Source organism: Amblyomma maculatum, chromosome 3 (assembly GCF_055883805.1).
Source record: "Amblyomma maculatum isolate TAMU_Amacu chromosome 3, ASM5588380v1, whole genome shotgun sequence".
NCBI classification, from domain to species: Eukaryota; Metazoa; Arthropoda; class Arachnida; order Ixodida; family Ixodidae; genus Amblyomma; species Amblyomma maculatum.
The window spans coordinates 144,776,875-144,801,401 of NC_139346.1; the positions used below are offsets into that span (position 1 = coordinate 144,776,875).

The following is a 24,527-nucleotide window of genomic DNA, read 5'->3' on the forward strand; positions in this document are numbered from 1 at the left end:
CACAGCATCAGCGCATGTGCTCTCGTGCAAACCACGGTTCGCGAAAAAGTGCACGCTTTTTTCTTTAAGTGAACGAGCAAGATGCCAGGGTCTCGGAAACAGTACTCGGCTGCTTTTAAGAGAAAGGTGATTTTAGTTGCTGAAAACATCGGCAACAGTGCGGCCGGGAGGCAGTTTGGCGTCACCGAGGGAAGCATTCGCGGATGGCGACGACAGAAAGAAGCCCTTTTCGCGTGCAAGGGAATGCGAAGAAGCTTTCGCGGGCCAAAGAATGGCGCATTCCCGGAAATTGAACTCGCTCTGACGGAGTTCGTACGAGAACAGCGAGCATCGCATCTAGCTGTGAGCGTAGAGCTTATGCAGGCAAAAGCTAGGGAGGTTGCAAGGGAAAAGGGAATTCCGAGCTCCGCCTTCAAAGCAAGCAAGCACTGGATACATCGCTATATGTGCCGTGCTGGATTCTCGCTACGCCGGCGAACCTCGATTTCACAAAAGCTGCCCGAATCCTTCGAAGAGTTGCTGGTGGCTTTTCAGCGCCACGTGATTTCTTTGCGAAAGACCAAAAACTTTCAGCTGGGGCAAATAGGCAATGCTGACCAGACTCCGGTTTACCTGGACATGCCATCGCCCCTCACCGTCCATGAGAAGGGCTCTAAACAAGTTTGTATCCGGTCTACTGGAAACGAGAAGACGCGGGTTACAGTCATGCTATCGTGCACGGCAGACGGCCGCAAGCTCCCGCCCTATGTCATCTTCAAGCGCAAGACAATGCCGAAAGGTGAGGAGCTGCCGAAGAATGTCATCGTGAGATGCCACGAAAAAGGTTGGATGAACGAGGATCTCGTCCTCGACTGGGTGAAGTCAGTGTGGTGCAAACGGCCCGGTGCGCTGTTGTCCTTCCCATCCATCCTCGTGCTGGACGCGTTTCGTTGCCATTTGGCCGACTCGGTGAAGAGGCTGCTAAGCGACTGCCGCACAGAACTTGTTGTGATTCCGGGTGGGATGACCTCACAACTTCAGCCTCTCGACGTTTGTGTTAACAAACCCTTCAAGGACGCAGTCAAGCGATGCTACGCGGAATGGATGCGGTCAGGTGAGCCTGCAGTGACGCCGGCCGGGCGGCTGAAGCGAGCATCGCCAGCCACGCTGTGCAAATGGATTGTGGACGCGTGGGCAAGCATCCCAGAGGAGCTTGTGCGCCGTTCGTTTAAGAAGTGCGGCATCTCAAACGCCCTCGATGGCACAGAAGATGAGTACCTGTGGGATGATTTGTCCGACAAAGAAATTTCCGAGGAAAGCGCTGCTGAAGATGAAAGTGATTGAAGTGTGAGGTCCTATTTCAATAAATGTCTTGTTTTTTCTCTCTCGTATTATATGCGGTAAAAACTTTTTTTTTCCATTTCGCGTCTCCAGAATTTCACCTCGTATTATATTCGGGTTCGTATTATACGCGGGTTTTTACGGTATTTACTAAGGTAATCGCTAATAGAATCAGGACTACCTTAGACTTCAATCAAGCAAAGGATCAAGCAGGTTTTCGGAAACGGTACTCTAATATCGATCATATTCTTTAACCATCATTCAGGTGATAGAAAAGTGCTCGGAATATAACCAGCCCTTATACATAGCATTCATTGACTACGAAAAAGCATTTGACTCAGTTGAAACATCGGCTGTGATGCAGGTATTGCGGAATCAGAGGGTAGGCGAGCCGTACGTGAAAGTGCTGGAAGATATATAGAGACCATAGTTCTGCATAAAGAAAGTAACAAAATTTCCATAAAGAAAGGTGTTAGGCAAGGAGACACAATCTCCTCAGTACTATTCACAGCTTGCTTAGAGGAAGTATTCGGAGACTTGGAATGGGAGCAGTTAGGGATAAGGGTAGATGGAGAATACCTCAGTAATCTGTGATTTGCTGATGACATTGCCTTGCTAAGCAACTCGGGGGATGAACTGCAAATAATGATTGATGACCTAGACAGGAAAAGTAGAAGGGTAGGCTTGAAAATCAATATGCAGAAGACTAAGGTAATGTTCAGTAGCCTCGGGAAGGAACAGCAGTTTACATTAGGTAGCGATGTACTCGAAGTGGTAGGCGATTATGTCTACTTAGGACAGGTAGTAACCGCAGATCAGGACCATGAAAAGGAAATAACAAGAAGAACAGGATTGGCAAGCACTCGCAGAAAATGACTAGCAGCTTACCGGTATCACTCAAGAGGAAAGTATACAACAGTTGCATCTTACCTGTACTCACCTATGGGGCTGAAACGTGGAGGCTAACCAAGAGAGTTCTACTTAAGTTGAGGACAACCCAGAGGGCTATGGAACGAAAAATGGTAGGGGTAACATTAAGAGATAGGAAGCGTTCAGAGTGGGTGGGAGAAATAACTCAAGTTACCGACTTTCTAGTGGAAATTAAGAAGAAGAAATGGGCATGGGCAGGACATGTAGTGCGAGGAGAGGATAACCGATGGTCGCTTAGGGTAACAAACTGGATTCCAAGAGAAGGAAAGCGTAGCAGGGGGCGGCAGAAAGTTAGATGGGCGGATGAGGTTAAGAAGCTCGCGGGGGTCAAGTGGATGCAGCAAGCACAGAACCGGGTTAAGTGGAGAAATATGGGAGGGGCCTTCACCCTGCAGTGGGTCAGGTTGATGATAATGATGATGATGATGATGTCATTCTAGGACAATGGGCAAACATGTAGCTACACGGCAGGCATTACACTAAATGTAGTGGAGCTTGGAGTCGGATGACTCCGCGAGTGACAATTGAATGGTAAATAAACGCCATACATTGACTGATTAGTCTGTTTGTACTTGATGGCCCTTCTAATCTGGAAAAAAGTGTTGCCGTTACACGCGTTTATAAGGTAAATGGCCTTCATTTAGCAGCAGTCACCTTACAGTGCAGTGCCAGATAGATACGGGAGGAGCATACACAACACATTCATCGTTCGTAAGGATCGTAAGCGTAAGTGCAAAAAACGTAACGTGTCTGTTCAGACTGCTGTCGTATTGAGCGTAAAATGCGCAACGTACGCAGCCGGCATGGGCGTAAATGTCGGAGGACCCGCGACTTTTACGACTAGCACAGATACGTTTGTTACGCACGACCAATGCGCACAGCTGTTTTGGTTTTCCTTTTCCGGTCACGAGGCTTCAGTCCTCCCAGATTTTGCGCGCAAACCCTTGTAGGCGACATCATCCAACGCTCCTACTCTGCTGCAGTGTCTCGACTCGCCGGTGTTATGTGTTGTGTCGGTGATTGTGTCGGTCCGCAGCTTGATCATGTGCAGTGCGGAATCTTGGCTGTGGAATTATCAGCCTCTCATAAAAAAAAGTTCGGCAGTGGCCGGCTCTCTACTACGAGTAGCTGAAATCTTACAGAGAGAAGTGCAAAACGATGGCTGGCTGCAAATTGCTGGTGCGCTGAGTCAAAGTAGTAAGTGGTTTATCAATCCGTTTTTTGATGTGCGAACAAGCTTTTAACAAGCAAATGTTTTCTCTAGTTTAGAAAAGTGAGGTTATGGAGGCGGGGGATGCCCGCTTCATCCCCGTGCATTCTCGCAGCCCATCGACTCCGTTGACAAGTTAGGAAACAGTTGGCCTGCAGCGAAAGGCCGATGCGGGGCGATGTTGTGGTCGGTCCGCAAAATGGAGCTGGTGCGGACTCGTCGAAGTTTGAAAGAAGCTCACCGTAAAATAGAAAAAGAAAATAGCATTTTCTGAGGGGAGATGAGGTTCCGCGGACGTTTTCGTGTCTGCCGCGCGCCCCGGCTCATTGTTTGATGACAGTAGCACAGCCTTTGAGTCACCGCCCCGGCCCGTCTCCAAGATCGCTCCGGGGCACTGGTAAAATCGCAAGCAGGGATGCAGGCGGACCGTACGCCTGTTTTGGTGCGAGAGAGTGCGATCACGGGACACCGAGCAGGAGTGCGCGGTACGTCGACAATGAAAGCGGGCGCGTGAAGAAATGTGCGGAGTGAGTGGTGCGTCCGCACGCTGAGCGGACGTTTGAAAACTGTGTGCGAATGTGCGTGTGTGAAACGAAGTGTATTTGTAATCGAGCGGTTAATTGGTAATATACCCATTGTTCTTTTTCGTATTGTATTTGTGTGTCCAGTCTTTTCTTTCACATCTCATTTTGAGTTTGAAGAGCTCAGACCTCCGCTATCAGCCGCTCGCTAACCAGCGCCATGTTGCGAGCAGTGATTGGCCGGTCGTAAAGAACGCATCTTATCGAACGGCCCAGTGTGAACATGCGCGGTCGCAAGCTACGTAAACGGGAGCCGCTATGCGCACTGCGATAAATACGATACTTACGATGGATGCGCATGTAGTCTGAACGCGGCTTAAGTCGTACCCTCTCTGTCGGGATAAAATCTCCATACACAACAAAGTCCCCTCAAGATACTTCCGAAACATCCATCTGCCCCAGAATCTGGTGATAGTAGTCATGGTCTTCTTTTAAGTGGGTGACCCATTATCGATTGTGTTGTACTGTAGAAGTGAAATCAAATGACACACCTCAGGGATGTTACGTGCCAAGCGCCATGTTGCCGCCGGCTTCCCCTTTATTCTTCTCTGTCCCGTACATGTGATGTCTTGCGTAACATGCAGGTGACTGAAACTAAGTACCAAAGAAGTGACACTGGAACTCCCACAGTTAAAAGTGACTCACCATAACCCCCCCTCCCTTTTTTTTTCATGTTCAGAGACTGGCCTCAGTCTTAATGTTGAAGTGACTGCGGAGGAATTCTGCTGTGAACCCTTGTCTGGGTTGATGGAAAGTCGGCTCCCACATCAGAGTCTTCATGCACTCAATCCAAGCATCAGGATCTCGCTCTTTGGGCATCTCTCGCACATCGGGAGCAGCTGCCGCTTCGCGAGTGCCGGTGAGTTCTGCCATGCTCTTGTGGTTCTTCTAGCGACCATTTTTTATAATCCAGATCCAGACCTGTGGGCATAGGCAACCATCAGGGCGTTGGTGACAATTTTACTGGGTCCATCGCATGTAACATATTTGGTGTGTTGAGCTGGTTCTGTTCCAAGTAAAGCGAACACGAGTTCAGAAAAGATGAGTCCCGGGACCAATCGAGGCTGACCAAGGGGATCTGTGCACAGGTACATGTCGGCGAGGTAGTGGCAATAACTGTCCAGACCTCCCAACTCCTGATCTCCTCTGATCATCTTTTTGAGCTCGTCATAGAGCTGTGCTGAGAAAATTCAGTAATACAGTAGAATCTCGGTGATACGAAATTCAAAGGGAGACGAAAATTTTCGTATCACCCGAAATTTCGTATCACCAAAAAACGAGCAAAATTCGTTTTCAAGCCTTCCAACAGGTACGAAATATTTATTTTCGTTGAAAGAAATCGCGTATATCCTTCTGCACCTTTTTTTCCGCGAGATCTGATAACAGAGAATTTTGAAAACTGAAAAATTGGGCCGCTGTCTTCTCCCGCACAGACTCGGAGGTCACGGCGCGCCGCAGAACATCGATGGCGTGCATCGTTTCTGCTGTCGTCGGCGGTGGGTCATCAACGCTTTGGTCGTCGTCATCTTCGTCACTGCATGGAATGCCAGGCTGTGATGACGTTTCCTCCGCAATATCTTCAACCGTGCGGAGACCACAGGTGGCGAGGTCGTCGTCCGCGGTGACGAAATCGTCGACGCAACAGTCGACGTCAAGTTGATTCCAGACATCGATGGGAATCGGGTCTGGCACTTGCGAGGCAGTAGCCACAGCAGATTTGAAAACCCCACACTTCGCGAAACAATTGGCGATGGTCGTAGGAACGACGCGATCCCAGGCAATTGCAAGAAAATGCACAGCGTCCAGAAGAGTGATCTGGAGATTCGCGTCCTTCCTTTCAATCTTCGCGAGGAGGCGGCGCACCAACAAAGCTTTAAAATGGTGCTTAACATTCCTTATAATCCCAGCATCCAGTGGTTGCAAATGACTTGTTGCGCTCGGGGGCAGGAACACCACCTTAACACTCTGTAGTGTCATTTGTTTTGGATGGGCGGTGCACTGGTCCAGCAGCAAAACTATTTTTCTGTTGAGGCAAGACATCTTGCGGTCGAGGTACGTGACGAATTCCATAAACAAAGAAGACGTCATCCATGCTTTTTTGTTCGCCTTGTAGACGCAGGGCAATCGACCGGCTGCCTTAAAGCATCGGGGCTTTTGATATTTGCCAATGACTGTCAGCGGCATCTTTTCCGATCCGTCGGCGTTGCAACAAAACAAAACTGTGATACGTTGTTTGCTCTTTTGTCCGCCCCGGCAGGCATCGCCTTTAAAGCACAAACTTTTTTCGGGCTGGAGATTGTAAAGCAGCCCTGCTTCATCTACATTAAAAACATCACGTGCCTCATATCCCGCTATGTAAGACGGCAGTGTGGTTGTCATCCAGTCTTCCACGGCGGAGGCGCCGACCTTTTTTCCTTCGCCACAAACGGTCTTGTATGAAAGATTATGACGCACCTTGAACCGGTGAATCCATCCACCGGAGGCCTGAAAATCATCAATTCCAAGTGTGAGTGCGATGTCCGCTGCCTTCTCACGAAGCACTTTTCCGTCGATGTTGACGCCGGCCGCCGTGACCTCTCTGAACCACGTTAGAAGAACCTCTTCCAACTTCACATGGTGGGCAGTTTTGGCTTCTTTAGAATTCATCGCGAAGTGCTGCACATTCTGCATAATTTGGTCGCGCTGACCAACGATCGTTGACAACGTTGACAGCGGCAGGCCTAGCTCCTTGGCCATGTCAGTGCGCCTTTTCTTGGGCTCTTTGTCCACCTTATTTAAAATTTCCAATTTGTCTTTAAAGGTCAGCGCCTTTCTCTTCCGTGACATTGCAGTATGATGTACCTTTTCGCGTTGCTGAGATGATCACAAAACGACGCGCTATCAACGCGTTGTCAGCCTCAACAAACGAGAAAACGAAGCAACGTGTTGCCGTTGCAGCGGAGACTCCGGAAAGCGGAAGAGCGTGGCCTGCGGGGCGGCGGAGAAATGTGGAGAGGGCCGCAAGGCCGTGCGCACAACACCAGTAGCAGAAAGCAACAACGAGATAAAAAAAAGAATGCGGGGGGGAGGGGAGAGAAAGAGAGAGCGGGAGGGGGGGGGGGGGGGGGCAAGATATCGCTGCCTTCTTCGCCAACTTCGCTGCTGCCGCGGGTTGCCAAGCCGGTTTTTTCTCGCTGTATTTTTTTTTCTTCTTTCGCGCGCGTGTGCGTGATCCGTGCTATCAGTGCTGCGCCGCTGCGCACGCTTTTCTCGCTCTGCGTGTGTGCGTGGGCCTCGACCGGTCGTGATACTGAAGTTCGTATCACCCGTAGCGAAAAGAAAAAGTGTTCGGAACATCCGATTTTTTGCCCACTGAACGCAATGCAATTCGGCCGGGGAATTTTATGAATTCGTATCACACCGAATTTCGTATCAGCCGAGTTCGTATCACCGAGATTCTACTGTAAACCTCTTTCGGCTTGCAGGCCAGTGCTGAGGCAGCCCGCTGAACATCACCTAGAACTCTGCAGTCCTTTCCACGAGAAATCACTGTCCCCGTGCACAGAAAGCCAGCATTGTGGTTGCCGCAGGCATTCAAAAACATGTCTCCGGCTGCGATGAGCATTCGCAGAGGTCGATGGCTCATCCAATTTGTGTAGGTGGCCCAGTGATTCAGATAAGTCAGGCATGGAGATTGGAGCAGATGGGGTCATTACCTTAAAATGTAACTTGAGCCCGTCTGTGTACTTTATATGAGTGACACAACAGATTGTGCTTGCAAAATCCAGTTGCTCTCAGTTCATCTGCTTTCAGACCACGTAAACTGTAGGGGCATTTGATCTCTACAGTGCCGTAACTCTTTGACAACATCATAAACAATCCTGTCTGGTGGAGCACCTGACCATGGGAATGTGGGGTTCATGTCATCACAACTGGACCTTGGGCCATCTTCCTCAGTGCTGGGCAGCTGTTGCTTCAGTTTTGATCCCGTAGCTTAAAAAAAGAGATAAAATGTTTACTCATTTTCTGTAAAATATCGCAATATCATCAGAATTGTGTGCACCCTACTGGAAGCGTACTTACTTGATTGCTGGAACCCTAGAGAGGTCTCTATTAGCAGTCAGGTAGTGCAGGCCCTTGCTGGTCCACGGAGACTGACACCTGGCCAAAGTTTGGGGGGAACCCTGACTTTTTGTTGCTTATGCCAAGTGTCACTTTTTGCCTGCTGTCTGCTGTCCTTTTCCAGAAGTCAAGCTTCTTTTTTGGTCACTTGAAGCCCCTGCGTAATCATAGCAACGTTTGCAGCCATGTTACCCGCCTCTACCATCTTAACATCACCACACAGTACAGTAGAACTCTGCTGATATGTTTTTCACTGATCCGTAGTAAAAAAAAAACCGCTAGAGCCAGACATAGGACAAATTGAAAAACGACAGTAGTGGGCAACCGAACATGTTTACTGTAGTGCTAGGCTGCTAGCACTTTAAAATTTGAGCAGTGTTATCTGCCACATTTTCTCGCGCCCGGTGAGCACAAAGCACTTTTCAAGCACTTGCAGTGCTGTATGGCTCTCGTGTTCATCGTAACATATCTCCGCAAGATGTCTCGTGCTGCTACAACTGGCTTAAAGGTTGGTTCTGGAAGCCGCTTACCCTTTATTTCTTGGCGCAGACATGGTTGGGAATGCAGGGATATCGCATTCTTTGGAAAATGCTTGACTAAGATATGGTCAGTGGGCATTAATGTCCGGTCTGCCCTAGGAACTGCACGGGGCACTACTCCGCTCCGCACAAGCCTGGTAGCCCGAATTGTAGTTCGGCACGAAGCACTTTCTTCTAATTCGAAGCACATATTTAAAAAAAAAAAAATCCATTGCTACTCTCATTCCGCAGCACGCACTAGCTGTGGCCTGCTCTGCCGATGATAGCCAAAGACAAAATCTTTGTACATAATGAAATAATGCGTTTAGAAGAGAACAGAAGTGCAGCCGCACACTCCGAAACGTGCAAAAACACGTGCGCATTGCCGCATCATGCTGGACCTAGCCGCCCAGCATGGGCCCGGCTTTCGTAGCACCCTCTAAGTTGGTGACCGGTTGCGGTGGCAACATCCTCGAACATATTACAGCCGTGAGAGGGTAGCACGTTCGTGCTCGGCGAGGGAGAATATCAACACCTTAGTATGTTATTCTTACACTGTGGTGTCAACCACATCTAGTGTGAGGTGTTCCTCTGGCATCAATTTATCTTATTCAGCGACGCCGTTTGAACATGAACCGTCGGTCGCCCCCTCTATTGCAGCCCTTGTAGAATAGCTGCTGTCGTTACCCGATCAAATGCTTTTGCTATATCTAAGGTTGCCATGTAGAAGGGCCGGTAGTGACGCCTAGCCTCATGTACCACCCCCGCCAACAGGTACACATTTTCCGCACACCATTCAACGTGAATGAAGGCCCGCTGTCTCACGTAAAGAGGGACTGCACTTTGCAGTCTAGTGGCCAGCACTTTATGGAACAGCCTAACCAGGATCGGGGCAACAGTAATGGGACAAAAGTCCCCCTGCAGCTTTGCATTCTTTTTCTTTTGAATGAAAGTTGCTCTCGCTCCCCTGAAGCAGACGGGGAACTCCCATTAGCATAGTAAGGGTTAAAAGGACTTTCAGAACCTGTATGGGCACCGCCCTGAGGTCCTTAGCAGTAAGACCACCGTAGGCAGTATTCAGTTTTGGCATGGCAGCCTTCAACTCCCTAGTTGTCACCAGCCAGAACAGTGACACCTCATCATAGTCATCCACAAGCATTGAATCCAACTTCATGGTCTGTATGCGACGTCTCCACGATGGTCTTCCAGGAGTTCAGGAAGCTGTTCACATCTTTCGCATTGACCACTTTAGACCTGTAAAGTATCTCACTAGTGCAGCGGCTCTGGCGCTTCTTAAGCTGGAACCGCACGGAGCGTATTTCGACGTGCGGCGAACAGCCGCATTGTCGCCGAGGCGCGAGCGCCCACACGAGAAAAATGGAGCGGCGCGACCGCATTTTCTGGGTTACCGTAAAAACCCGCGTATAATACGAACCCGAATATAATACGAGGTGAAATTCTGGAGACGCGAAATGGAAAAAAAAAGTTTTTACCGCATATAATACGAGAGAGAAAAAACAAGACATTTATTGAAATAGGACCTCACACTTCAATCACTTTCATCTTCAGCAGCGCTTTCCTCGGAAATTTCTTTGTCGGACAAATCATCCCACAGGTACTCATCTTCTGTGCCATCGAGGGCGTTTGAGATGCCGCACTTCTTAAACGAACGGCGCACAAGCTCCTCTGGGATGCTTGCCCACGCGTCCACAATCCATTTGCACAGCGTGGCTGGCGATGCTCGCTTCAGCCGCCCGGCCGGCGTCACTGCAGGCTCACCTGACCGCATCCATTCCGCGTAGCATCGCTTGACTGCGTCCTTGAAGGGTTTGTTAACACAAACGTCGAGAGGCTGAAGTTGTGAGGTCATCCCACCCGGAATCACAACAAGTTCTGTGCGGCAGTCGCTTAGCAGCCTCTTCACCGAGTCGGCCAAATGGCAACGAAACGCGTCCAGCACGAGGATGGATGGGAAGGACAACAGCGCACCGGGCCGTTTGCACCACACTGACTTCACCCAGTCGAGGACGAGATCCTCGTTCATCCAACCTTTTTCGTGGCATCTCACGATGACATTCTTCGGCAGCTCCTCACCTTTCGGCATTGTCTTGCGCTTGAAGATGACATAGGGCGGGAGCTTGCGGCCGTCTGCCGTGCACGATAGCATGACTGTAACCCGCGTCTTCTCGTTTCCAGTAGACCGGATACAAACTTGTTTAGAGCCCTTCTCATGGACGGTGAGGGGCGATGGCATGTCCAGGTAAACCGGAGTCTGGTCAGCATTGCCTATTTGCCCCAGCTGAAAGTTTTTGGTCTTTCGCAAAGAAATCACGTGGCGCTGAAAAGCCACCAGCAACTCTTCGAAGGATTCGGGCAGCTTTTGTGAAATCGAGGTTCGCCGGCGTAGCGAGAATCCAGCACGGCACATATAGCGATGTATCCAGTGCTTGCTAGCTTTGAAGGCGGAGCTCGGAATTCCCTTTTCCCTTGCAAGCTCCCTAGCTTTTGCCTGCATAAGCTCTACGCTCACAGCTAGATGCGATGCTCGCTGTTCTCGTACGAACTCCGTCAGAGCGAGTTCAATTTCCGGGAATGCGCCATTCTTTGGCCCGCGAAAGCTTCTTCGCATTCCCTTGCACGCGAAAAGGGCTTCTTTCTGTCGTCGCCATCCGCGAATGCTTCCCTCGGTGACGCCAAACTGCCTCCCGGCCGCACTGTTGCCGATGTTTTCAGCAACTAAAATCACCTTTCTCTTAAAAGCAGCCGAGTACTGTTTCCGAGACCCTGGCATCTTGCTCGTTCACTTAAAGAAAAAAGCGTGCACTTTTTCGCGAACCGTGGTTTGCACGAGAGCACATGCGCTGATGCTGTGCGCACTCGACGACTCAACAACGAAGAGACGACACCTCGACGTCGTGGCCACTGCGGGGTGCGGCCACGTTAGGGCAACGAAGCCAAGCCGTAGCCGCACATCGATAACAAAGCCAAGCCGTAGCCACGCGGCAACAACGAAACCAGAACTTCTCGCAAAACTTTGACATTTTGGTTGGGATCCGCAAATAATACGAGGCGGAAATTTGGAACGCTGAAAGTTGGAAAAAAACCTCGTATTATACGCGGGTTTTTACGGTATGCTGTTTTTATAGTTTCGGTCGCATGCGCTTTTCCACTTCGGTGATTAGGGCCTCGTTAAAGGTTGTCTTGTCCATTTTGGCCAAACACTACGTGCGAGCGAACACTATGCGTGAATGCACATGGCTCCTTAGACGCACGCACCAGCTTTGCCAAGGAAACAACAAAGTTCCGCCAAAAAGCTTCCGCCGAGATGCGCGGAAAGCAGAGCCATCCTTCTACTGCAATCTTTTCGATTTCCAAATGTGTCGACTTACCAGAAAATCAGTGCGAACTTCATATCTCTCCATAAGTTCGAGAACTCCCATCTCTTGGCAAACCAAAACACAAAATGACACGTGACTGCACGGTGATTGGTGGACGCCGGCCGTGACGTCAGTGGATGCGCCATGCGAGGTGTTTTCTGCTTCGTGTAGAACCACGCGGCGGCGTGATGTCATGCTGGGCACGCGTCAGAACGACCCATGCGTCCCACTACCCGCGCGTCAATTGCGCCATGTGGTTCCAGCTTTAAAGGCATTTTGGAGTTGCAGCATATTTAATGCTGTGCTTTTTCCTTCTACTAATCCTTCAGTTTCCAGAACTGCGTGCGTGGCAACGTGACTGTTGCGGCTGAACATCGCGGAGAATGTGGTCTCTTAGATAGTTATTGAACGGAAGAGAAATATCTTCATTTGCCAAATACAATTTCCCCAGTGTCCAGAGGGTGTCTGCTCCGAAAGATCTCGGGTCAGGCCAGCCTGTTGAACAGGGAGCTTGCTTGCTTGTGGATGATCAGGAAGAGGAAAAGGGGGAGGGCACGGGCCTGTTGACTGCTGGTGGAGCAGACACCGGCACTGCCAGCGTGCGGATAGTGGGAGGAAAGATGAGGAAGGAGAAAGTTGCTCGCATCATGCTGTGCTGGTGTTCAATCGCAGTGCCCCTCAGGTCATTTAGAGGAAGTAGGTCAGTTCCTTCCACCAGAAAGGCATGGAGGAGGTTAAATGCTTGTGGGAAACTGGGTCCCGAGGCGAAAGAACCTCTTCCAAGGTGGAAGGGGGGACGCTAAGAGAGTGAAAGCCGCATGAAAGGGTGGCACGCCGAGAGTCTCGTCTTGATGTCCACACCGCAGGCATGCCAGGGGGGAGGGGGGGGGGATGAGGAGGCCAAACCAGTTCTCCCTCTTCCTCGAATTCTGCCGCCCGTGCAGCTGTCTGCTGCTTGCTTTTTTTTGCAACATGTGAGTGGCGCTTGTGTCTCGCTAGTAAGTCAAGAGTGTTGGCTCAATGTCATGTGAGGATTGAATCGTGGTAGACTATTTTGAGTGGTGTTAAATGAAACGGTTTTATTCCGCATGTAAACAGCACGCACTCTTCAAAACACACACAGACATACATATTTATGCAACATACATATACAGAAGCAACATATGTACTAGAAGATAAGAAGATACAGGTTGAAGGAGATTATACCATCCAGGCTGTGTGGCTTGCTTGATATGCGTGCATATGGCTGTTATTAACTATGTATACATGCATGTAGACATATGTATATACTTTATAAAATTAATAAATAGAAAAAAAAAAAAGAAAAATGTCGAGTTACATGCATAGAAACACCACTTTAGCTTGCTTTGTACATGTGTAATATCAATATTTATGTAACATATTCCGCCATGGGCATATCATTTATACAGTAGAACCCCGCTGATACGTTTTTCATGGGACCGTAAAAAAAACCGTAAGAGCCGGGAAGTAGGACAAATTGAAAAATGACAGTAGTGGGCAACTGAATGCATTTATTGCCATGTTATCACTTGAAGAAGTCATGCAGCGTTGTCTGTCGCATCTTTTCGCGTCCGGTGAGCACAACTCGCTTCTCCAAATGTTGCAGTGCCATGTGGCTCTCGCGATCATCGCGAACGTACCTTCTAAGGTCCAATGCCGCCACAGCCGATGTAAACGTCGGTTCCGGCTGCGGCGCATCCTCCTCCTCCTCTTCCTCTTCGTCGCCACTGTTGTGCGCGTCTACACATTCGGCCACGATCTGGTCGATAGTCATCATCTCGGAGGTGGCAACGGCATCATCCACAGACACGTAATCGTTGTACACGATCCCGTTCGCGCCAACCGCTTCCATGGCCGTGTCCAGTTCGCAGTCCTCGGGGGTTCTGGGGTTGTCCACGGTTCCTGGTTCTGCTGCGCTGTCTGCGTCGCCGAAGCACTTCGCAAAGCAATTCCTGACCGTTGTGGCGGTGACAGCACTCCATGCCGTGGCCAGATAGTGCATGGCATCCAGGATCGTAATGCCAGTTGGCTGTTGCCCGCGGTCCACAGAGGCCAGGGATCGCTTCACGATGCATTTCCTGTAAAAATGCTTCACGTTTTTGATGATGCCAGCATCTAAGGGTTGAAGGTGGCTGGTCGTGTTGGCCGGAAGGTAAACCACCTTGATGTTTCGCAGCGACGTAGTGTCCTTAGGATGCGCGGAGCAGTTATCTAAAAAAAAGACGACTGCGCGGAGCAGTTATCTAAAAAAAAAGACGACTTTTCTGTCCTGACAGCCCATATTCGAGTCCATGTACGCGAGGAACTCGTCAAAAATTGCGCACGTCATCCAAGCCTTGCTGTTGTTCTTGTAGTGGCAGGGCAGGTAATGTATATTCTTTAGGCAACGTGGGTTTCGAAATTTGCCGATGACCCACGGCTTCATCATCTCGGAGCCATCCGAGTTGCAACACAACAAAACGGTGAGACGGTCTTTGCTGCATTTTCTGCCATGGCAAGCCTCGCCTTTCAAGCTAAGTGTCTTCGAGGGCTGTACTTTGAAAAAGAGGCCCGCTTCATCGGCATTGAAAATGTCCCTAGGTTTGTAGCCGTCAATAATGCGCGCCACAGTCTCTTTCCAGCTGCCTACAGTAGCCACGTCCACGCTTGCGGCCTCCCCACTCACGGTTCGGTAGCAAATTCCGTGCCTTCGTTTAAATTGGTCGATCCAGCCGTTCGACGCACTGAAATCGACGATCCCGAGCTTGTCTGCTATCTCCAGTACTTTTTCGCGCAAATTGGTGCCATCAAAATTAACACCTGCAGCTCTGGCTTGCTTGAACCATTTGTACACCGCCTCGTCAAGCTGCACGTGCTCCGCACCGCGGGCTTGCTTGCTTTTGATGTCAAAGGACCGGGCATTTGCTTCGATCTCGTTTCTTTTCTAAACAATAGAGTTGAGGGTGGATGGCGTAAGTCCCAGTTCCTTAGCGATGCACACCCGCTTCCACGTTGGGTTTGCATCCACAGTGCGGAGAATATTCAGTTCATCCTCCAAGGATAGCGCTTTGCGCTTTCTTGATGCCATCTTGCTGTGTTTACGTGCTGAATGGTTGGCACGCGCCAGGTGGGCGATTGAGTGCGCTGGACGCGTCTGCACACGACCGCCGAACGAATTCACAGCCGGAAAATACACGCGGAAAGAGTCCTAAGCTCGGCAATCGTGAAGTCAGTCGCACACACACCAACCGCACAAAGGATGGAGCATGGAGTAATGAAAGACAGCAAGACGAAAAAAAAAAAGCGCAACTACTGCTGCTGATGATGAAGATGCAGCCTGCCCAAGCGTCACTAGTGCCCTCTGTAGACACGCCAGCAACGCTAGGCCAAGCCAGGCCAAGTCAATTCGCCAAAAAAGTAAACATGGCCGTCGCTGCTTGTTTTTCGGGTGTGCTTAGGGTGCGAGTTCACAACGTATCATGCGGGAACGTGTCCCAAGCTACGACGTAACAGCGGGGTTTCTAATACATGGAAGTCTATGAGAGTCATGCTGGGACTCGACCACAAGGACGTAGCAGCCGGGAAAACGCAGCACCCGGGAACGCAACAGCGGGGTTCTACTGTATAATGCATATATAGAATACGGTGGAGAGAGCTCTTTTGATCCATTCATACTGGGAGCACAGCCGTATGTGATCCCCATGTGTCGATGCCAAATTCTGGCATCAGCCTGGCACTAAGGGCCGCTTTATTACTCATCGGCAGGGAGAAAAATGACAGATCCACTGCCATAATCTTTCTTTTTGGTGCCGACATTCTGTAGCTCCCGACGCACCTTGTCATCTTAGGGATCACTTCGTCAATGGCGAATCTTGTCTCCACATGTGTCAACTTCTTCATTCTTTCCGGCTTCGTCATCAGCTCACTCAAACATGCAGCGTAGAAAAACATCATCTCGCTGAGAACCTGTGGACGCAACAGCCTCCACTACAGGGTTTCTAGCAACCAGGAAAACCGGAAATTATCAGGGAAATTTTATGCACCTGGAAAAATCAGTGAAATGTCAGGGATCCATCAAAACCTTCACCAAGTCGGGAAATTGCACGATATATTCTGCAGTGCATTTTCATTTTAAGCTGGCGCAGAGCCAGTAAGTTATTCATGCAGATTTTTTTTTTTTTTTTTTGTGCTGTCTCACCAGCGCGCAGCCGCTGTGCCATAAGGCGAGGTGTATTACTTCGATGCCAGCGCATGGCTGAGCTGCCACAATAGAACGACCAATACGCTCATGAGGTGGGTAAATAAAATATGCGGAAACGCTGTGTAGAGTAGTACGCGACAAAAAGCAGGAATAACCGCGCCGGCAGCGACCAGGGCGAAAGCTATCGGCGAGCTGTGCTGGTATGGTCTCTGGAAAATGCCAAGCGTGTGCGCGCAGCCATATTGGATTGGATTGGCTTGGCTGTTTGCTGGGTGGGCTGCTCGCATGCCCTTGCGCATGCTCTGGGGCTGGCATCTTAGTTCTCAGGAACCTTGCCATTAACACTAATGACAGCATTTTCACTATTGTAAGTGGCTGAATATGATTAATAAATAGCTTTTTTTTTTTTTTTTTTTTTTTTTTTTTTTTCATTATCATCAGCAGCTGTATATTGAGCCTCTTCACTTGTCAGGGAATTTGAACTGAAATAATCGGAAATGTCGGGGACTTTGAAAATAGGGTTTTGCTAGACACCCTGGTCAACACCGGTTTTCAATGATGACATATCTGTCGGCAGCACACATTGTGGCGGCTCTCATGATGAATGGGCCAGCTGCACTCAGCTTTTCAGGTGGCTTCGTGTTTGTTCTCAGTAGTGCTTTCAATTGACCCAAACTATTCTCAAAAGGAAATGAATTAACCCAGTCTATTGGGCCACACAATAGGCAGTCATCTGCTATGCGGCACATCATGTGCACATTGTAAACCAAGAAGTGTGCACCGTACAGTGAGGCCACATGTTGCGCAAAGTACCGGAGGATCCGTGAGGATAGCTGTTCATCTCAATGCTCAGCACTTCGTGGAGCAGAATGCACATGGCAACATGCAAACACAGGAGGTGCTTGTAGTAGTCTCTTTGCAGCAGATCACTTAACAAATAACAGAACAAAGCCAGTGTACAGCAAGGGTGCCCTGAAATTAACTGCTTTCCACTTCTCCAGCTTGTTGTGAAGAGACCTTGTTTGCCAGGCAAGTTCAGCAGGCAGCTTGCTCGCATCCAATGTCGCACTTAATATTCTCTGCTGTGCTCGAAGATGGTGGGGTAATGGTCCTGAGACCCATGTGTGCAAGAGCTTGCAAACACTCTCAAGCACACTGAATGCATATATTCGACTGGAAACTTTATGTTGATGTGGAGCAAGCAGTGGACACACCATGGTAGTAGCCAGGGCTTTCCATAGCTCTAAGCGGACCATCAGTTGTGCGTTGAAAGACAACACAGATCAGAAATGTCTGCCAGCGGTCAACTCATTCCCCTTAGTGCAGCGGTTGCAACCATAAAATCTTTATGCATGTAGCCATCGAGTGTAGTTCTGGTAGTAGCGGCCCCAAGTCGACGACTGCGTACATCACAAAGCACGTGCACATTGAGTGGGAAGGGATTCTATGTTATTGTCTGGCGAGCGCAGCTGGCAGCTGTCGGCAACGCTTGTGGGTCCTCGACGCAAACGGGACGTAGCATCTACGGCGTTTCTTGTAGCGCTGTTGTAGTTTTTAAACAAATAAAGATGCAACTGGTGGGAAAAGAAGCGGGCAGTTTTGGTATTGCCAGCTCAGCTTGCATTTTATGCTGTGCAAACATGCACGCAGCATACATCCAGTCATATACAAAAGCTGTGTAAACAATCATGCCACATCATATACTCATATGCTGATATCATATATGATATATATGCAGTATCATATACTCTGATAAGCGACTGCTTACATCACAAAGCACGTGCACATTGAGTGGGAAGGGATTCGATGTTATTGTCTGGCGAGCGCAGCTGGCAGCTGCCGGCGACGCTTGTGGGTCCTCGACGCAAATGGGACGTAGCATCTACGGCGTTTCTTGTAGCACTGTTGTAGTTTATAAACAAATAAAGATGCAACTGGTGGGAAAAGAAGCGGGCAGTTTTGGTATTGCCTGCGCAGCTTGCATTTTATGCTGTGCAAACATGCACGCAGCATACATCCAGTCATATACAAAAGCTGTGTAAACAATCATGCCACATCATATACCGTAAAAACCCGCGTATAATACGAACCCGAATATAATACGAGGTGAAATTCTGGAGACCCGAAATGGAAAAAAAAAGTTTTTACCGCATATAATACGAGAGAGAAAAAACAAGACATTTATTGAAATCGGACCTCACGCTTCAATCACTTTCATCTTCAGCAGCGCTTTCCTCGGAAATTTCTTTGTCGGACAAATCATCCCACAGGTACTCATCTTCTGTGCCATCGAGGGCGTTTGAGATGCCGCACTTCTTAAACGAACGGCGCACAAGCTCCTCTGGGATGCTTGCCCACGCGTCCACAATCCATTTGCACAGCGTGGCTGGCGATGCTCGCTTCAGCCGCCCGGCCGGCGTCACATGCTGGCTCACCTGACCGCATCCATTCCGCGTAGCATCGCTTGACTGCGTCCTTGAAGGGTTTGTTGACACAAACGTCGAGAGGCTGAAGTTGTGAGGTCATCCCACCCGGAATCACAACAAGTTCTGTGCGGCAGTCGCTTAGCAGCCTCTTCACCGAGTCGGCCAAATGGCAACGAAACGCGTCCAGCACGAGGATGGATGGAAAGGACAACAGTGCACCGGGCCGTTTGCACCACACTGACTCCACCCAGTCGAGGACAAGATCCTCGTTCATCCAACCTTTTTCATGGCATCTCACGATGACATTCTTCGGCAGCTCCTCACCTTTCGGCATTGTCTTGCGCTTGAAGATGACATAGGGCGGGAGCTTGCGGCCGTCTGCCGTGCACGATAGCATGACTGTAACCGGCGTCTTCTCGTTTCCAGTAGACCGGATACAAACTTGTTTAGAGCCCTTCTCATGGACGGTGAGGGGCGATGGCATGTCCAGGTAAACCGGCGTCTGGTCAGCATTGCCTATTTGCCCCAGCTGAAAGTTTTTGGTCTTTCGCAAAGAAATCACGTGGCGCTGAAAAGCCACCAGCAGCTCTTCGAAGGATTCGGGCAGCTTTTGTGAAATCGAGGTTCGCCGGCGTAGCGAGAATCCAGCACGGCACATATAGCGATGTATCCAGTGCTTGCTTGCTTTGAAGGCGGAGCTCGGAATTCCCTTTTCCCTTGCAAGCTCCCTAGCTTTTGCCTGCATAAGCTCTACGCTCACAGCTAGATGCGATGCTCGCTGTTCTCGTACGAACTCCGTCAGAGCGAGTTCAATTTCCGGGAATGCGCCATTCTTAGGCCCGCGAAAGCTTCTTCGCATTCCCTTGCACGCGAAAAGGGCTTCTTTCTGTCGTCGCCATCCGCGAATGCTTCCCTCGGTGACGCCAAACTGCCTCCCGGCCGCACTGTTGCCGATGTTTTCAGCAACTAAAATCACCTTTCTCTTAAAAGCAGCCGAGTACTGTTTCCGAGACCCTGGCATCTTGCTCGTTCACTTAAAGAAAAAAGCGTGCACTTAAAGAAAAAAGAGCACATGCGCTGATGCTGTGCGCACTCGACGACTCAACAACGAAGAGACGACACCTCGACGTCGTGGCCACTGCAGGGTGCGGCCACGTTAGGGCAACGAAGCCAAGCCGTAGCCGCACATCGATAACAAAGCCAAGCCGTAGCCACGCGGCAACAACGAAACCGAAACTTCTCGCAAAACTTCGACATTTTGGTTGGGATCCGCAAATAATACGAGGCGGAAATTTGGAACGCTGAAAGTTGGAAAAAAAACTCGTATTATACGCGGGTTTTTACGGTACTCATATCATATATGATATATATGCGGTATTATATACTCCGATAAGTATTGGTTTGGTAGACCAATACTGTATTTACTCGCATAATGCTCACATGCGTAGTGGTCGCACCCCCAAAATTGGGCGTCAAAAGTCTGAAACTGTTTCCTCGCATAATCATCGCACCACCAATATTACCACTGCAATATTCGTCTGCTAGTAGTAACAAGCGCAATCTTTGGAGCACTACGGAACCTAGCTGGCCTCGTTGTGTGCACGTGCTACCAGGCAGCGATAGCGTGCTCGTATATCCCTTTGCATCCCAAATTTTTTGTGGGCGAGCGATAAAATTATTGCCTTTTTCTGGTTCAGAAGCTGCCAAAAAGCATGCAAAAGAAATTAGAAGGCAGCAAGTACAATAGTTTTCAAGGAACAACCATGTCCAGTACTGGACACTGGGATTTATTTTCTGCGATATCAGTAACAAATAATCTGCTTTGCTCGTTGAATCAACAATACTGTACGTCATTTCAAGAGCATAGTTGTGTTTAAAATCACAAGGACAGTTTTCTCTGACTTTAGAAATAGAAGAAACTTGCACTAAAAACAACATGGGCTTGCAAAATCGTCTTTGTGCTCGCTGAAACATTGAAACTGAGGGTCAACTCTGGCGCTTACTTGTGGAAATCGCGGAAACAATTTTTGCCTGCCTTCAAGCAAAGAAAGACCTTGCACTTTGTGCACTGAACTTGCGACTTTGCCTTGCATTCGATGAGTCTGCACATGGGGGAATGCGCCATCACTTGCGGATGTGGCCAATGGCCTTCTTAATCAAAACGGACATCAGGGCCGGGGATTTGCACGGCAGCCCTGTGGTGGTGTTCAGATTGAACAGAAGCATCTGTAGATGGCCCACCGCGCCGTTTTCTTTCTTGGGAGCCCCTGATTAGAGCTTCTGCTACCTGCATTCTGAAGGTGAAGCACCTGACTCTTCGTGTAGCCTGCCTCTTTGGTGTCTTCTTTGGAATTCAGGCAGCTGTTAACCAAGGCGAGTTCCGTGAAATGAAAAATGACTTTCACAGACCATTTCTCAGTTTTCATTCGTATGCGATACAGGCTGATGAGAAAGTCGTTCAGGTCTACTCCTCCCTTGTGACTGTTGTAGAAACGGACACTTGTAGGCCTTTCAACTTCAGCGTATTTTTTCTGCTTCTTGTCGTAGCGCTTGGTAGAGTCCACGGGCTCAGCTCCACAACATGAAGGCAGCAGGGTAACTGATCGCGTGTCCATCCATTTCACCACAACCAGCCTTCCGTCAGCGCTCACCTTCTCATGACTTGATCCTCATCCTTCAGCAACTAACTCTTTATTGGATTTGAGAGTTGTCTTAACTCTGTTTGTCATCACAGTGCTGTGGCCGAACATTCCCTGCTCTAGAAGGCGCTCGATTAGTGGCACGGACGTAAAAAATCTATCAAAACACAAAACGTAATCATCCCCTCGAGACATTGTGTCTGCAAGTCGCATGACGATCCCTCCGCCAATTCCGAGATCTTCGTGTTCAGAGGGAATTGGTGTTGTGGTGCCTTGATAGATTTCAAAGTTCAGTACCCTACCGAGAGAGTCAGCAGGGACGAAGTTCTTGAGTCCTGTCGGGTTTGGCTTTCCTCGAACGTACTGACGCAGTTGTGTTCGGCCTGTAAATGGAATCATTTGTTCGTCCACACAGGCTGCATTAGACCTGAACATTTTCAGGCAGCCTTTCCTCACACGGTCTAGAAGGGCCTGAACCTTCCAGCAACAGTTGTTTTCCTCATAGTCCGTATTGTTGCAGACGTGCAAAGCGTTTCCACTCAGAAGAATCGATCTCTTGGCATGGCATCTGTAATTAATGACACACGAATTGCTGCTGCGCAATACATACGGGCCTGAGGGAACTTCATGTTACCCATCACGATGTGCATGCCAAACAGCTTTGGCTTCTTTGGCTGTCATACATAGAGAGGTTCCATTCGTCTGAACCCAGTACAAATTCGTTCTGGTCGCTAAAAACCCCGAAAAGTAGTCTTCAAAATAATCTTTAAAGTATGTCAAAGGTGTCTGGTGTTCTTGAGAGAGTTGCGCAAGGGCAGTTCTTTGAATGTCAATTGGTGCTGAAAACGCTTGTGCCGTCCACGACTGTGCTACTTTCTGGCGTGAACGTTGCGGTACAGATCTTTTGAAAAACTTTTCGTTTTCGTCATTTTCATCTTCACCGGAAGAATCGTCGCTGCTTTCTTCGCTGTGAACAACACTCTGGGTCGAATTTTTCCGCTTCATCGCCCGAGTCCGAATCGACATCATGGTCCGACTGGTCCCCAAACAAAAGTTCCTGAATTTCTTCATTATTTAGCGTCTTTTCTGCAAATAAAACAACCAAATGGTGCTCAAAATTTACTCACTTACACACCAAATCTATGTAGGATACTTCTACCATGACAGCAAGATATACCGTATTTACTCGAATCTAACGCGCCCTCGATTGTAACGCGCACCCTTTTTTCGTGACCCCCACCCCCGAAAAAAAAAAAAAGCTCCCATTGTAACGCGCACCCGTTCTCCGTGAAAAAGAGTACCGCGCACCTAACGCTTTCATACAGCAATACAACTTTGTCTCGTTTGGAAAAGCAAAGATTTAATCTCGGTGCACTAAAAAACACACACACAAAAGGAAACGGCTTATCTTGCCAAGATTGTCACTATGCCGGCACAAGGTTCGCTCGTCGTCGCTGTCAGACAACTCCTTGTCACTGCTGACGGACCAAAGCATCTCATCCTCGGTGCCGTCCATGGCATTCGATATGCCACATTTTTTAAAGGCCTTGATGACCATGGCAGACGGTATCGTGCACCACGCATCTTTCGCCCATCCAGTGAACTCTTGCAGCGAGGCACGCTTCATTCTGTTGCTGGGAGTGAATTCATGGCAGCCACTCACAAGCCATTCGGTGTAGAGCACCCGAATCCTATTTTTCACTGGCTTGTTCAAGCAAACATTGAGCGGCTGGAGCTGCAATGTCATGCCACCTGGTATCACGACAAGGTCGGTGTTGCACGCAGCGAGCTTGTCCTTGATGCGTTGGTCGAGATGGCACTTGAAAGCGTCGAGCACAAGCATCGCACGCAGGCCCAAACTGCCGCCGGGTCTCTTGCGCCAGACATTATCGATCCAGTCGGCGACCAAGTCCGTTGTCATCCAACCTTTTTCATTGGCGCGCACAATCACGCGACTCGGAAACACTATTCCTTTCGGGAGCGTCTTGCGCCTGAATATGAGATACGGGGGCAGCTTGTGTCCATCTGCGGTGCAACAAAGCATTGCGGTGACGCGTGTTTTTTTGTGGCCGGAAGACAACACGCGCACTTGCTTCGCCCCCTTCTTTTCAACGGTTGTGGTGGCAGGCATGTCAAAGTACACAGCGGTGTCTGATCGGCATTTCCAATCTGGCCGAGGTGGTAGCCGTACTTGCGGCGCAAACTTAGAACGAACCGCTGAAAACTGTGCAGCTTTTCTTCGTACTCTTCAGGCAACTTCTGGCATATCCCTGTCCGCCTTCGAAGAGAAAAGCCTTTTCTCTTCATAAAATTAGACAGCCAGCACCTGCTCGCTTTAAAGTCGCTCCGCGTTAGCCCTGTTTGTAGGGCTAGCTGCATCGCCCGGACTTTGAGCAGGTCCGTCGTCACTGGCCGCTGCGCCGCTCGCTGCTCTAGAACATATTCTGCGAGCCGCTCTTCTATTTCGGTGAACCGGCCCTGCTTCGGTCCACTGAAACCTTTTCGTGTAGCCTTGCTGCCGAAAATCTTTTCCTTCTGCTTGCGCCAGTCCCGCACGCATGTTTCCGGAACTCCGAATGCGCGTGATGCGGCCCGATTTCCGTCCGTCTCTGCACACACGATGACTTTCCGTTTAAATGCGGCATCATGATGAACTCGACGAATCTTCGGCACGTCCATACTGGTCGGTCAATCGCAGAAAACGGGTAGGCTAACCAAAGCACATGTACCAGAGCACACGAAGGACGCTACTGCAGCTAGGCATAGACAGCTAGACCAGCTAGTAGGCTCGAAGTGCATACCAGGCGGCCATTTTGAAATGCCGATGGCGATATGATATCGGAGATTTAGGGTCGTACTCGATTCTAGCGCGCACCCAATTTTTGGACACGATATATCGGAAAAAAGGTGCGCGTTAGATTCGAGTAAATACGGTACTCTGCAACAGCTCTGCTGGTTGCTGCCATCCCTTGATTGAAGCGAGAAACTGCTTCTGCAACAGCCCTTTGAACAGCCAGCAAAGAGTCATGCGTGTTTTTAGAGCATTGGCTCCAGATAACAGAGTGCAGGCACTCGATAGCATTCTGTGTCATGCCATCTTTGCAGCGCTTCAAAAGGGCCTCGTCGCCTAGCCTGGCAAAAACTGGCTCAAGCGCAGTGCACATGGCCTGGCAGAGGGTTTTTGTGTGGTGGAGGCTCCACCTGGTTTGCCAAAGCACGATTGA

The 24,527-nt window shown here is 49.5% G+C and overlaps 1 protein-coding gene across 6 annotated transcripts in view; it reads left to right on the forward strand.

Annotated features, from left to right (window-relative positions):
• LOC146196238 (uncharacterized) overlaps positions 1 to 24,527 on the forward strand; it is a 75,282-nt gene that overhangs the window by 11,030 nt on the left and 39,725 nt on the right. For 4 of the 6 annotated variants that reach the window (XR_014706097.1, XR_014706100.1, XR_014706099.1 and 1 more), the window contains one exon: positions 4,721 to 5,468. The gene's annotated coding sequence lies outside the window, so the exon portion shown is untranslated. Of the gene's footprint in view, positions 1 to 4,720; positions 5,469 to 24,527 lie in introns of those variants that run through there. The other 2 variants (XR_014706098.1, XM_084598130.1) reach the window with 1 other exon arrangement.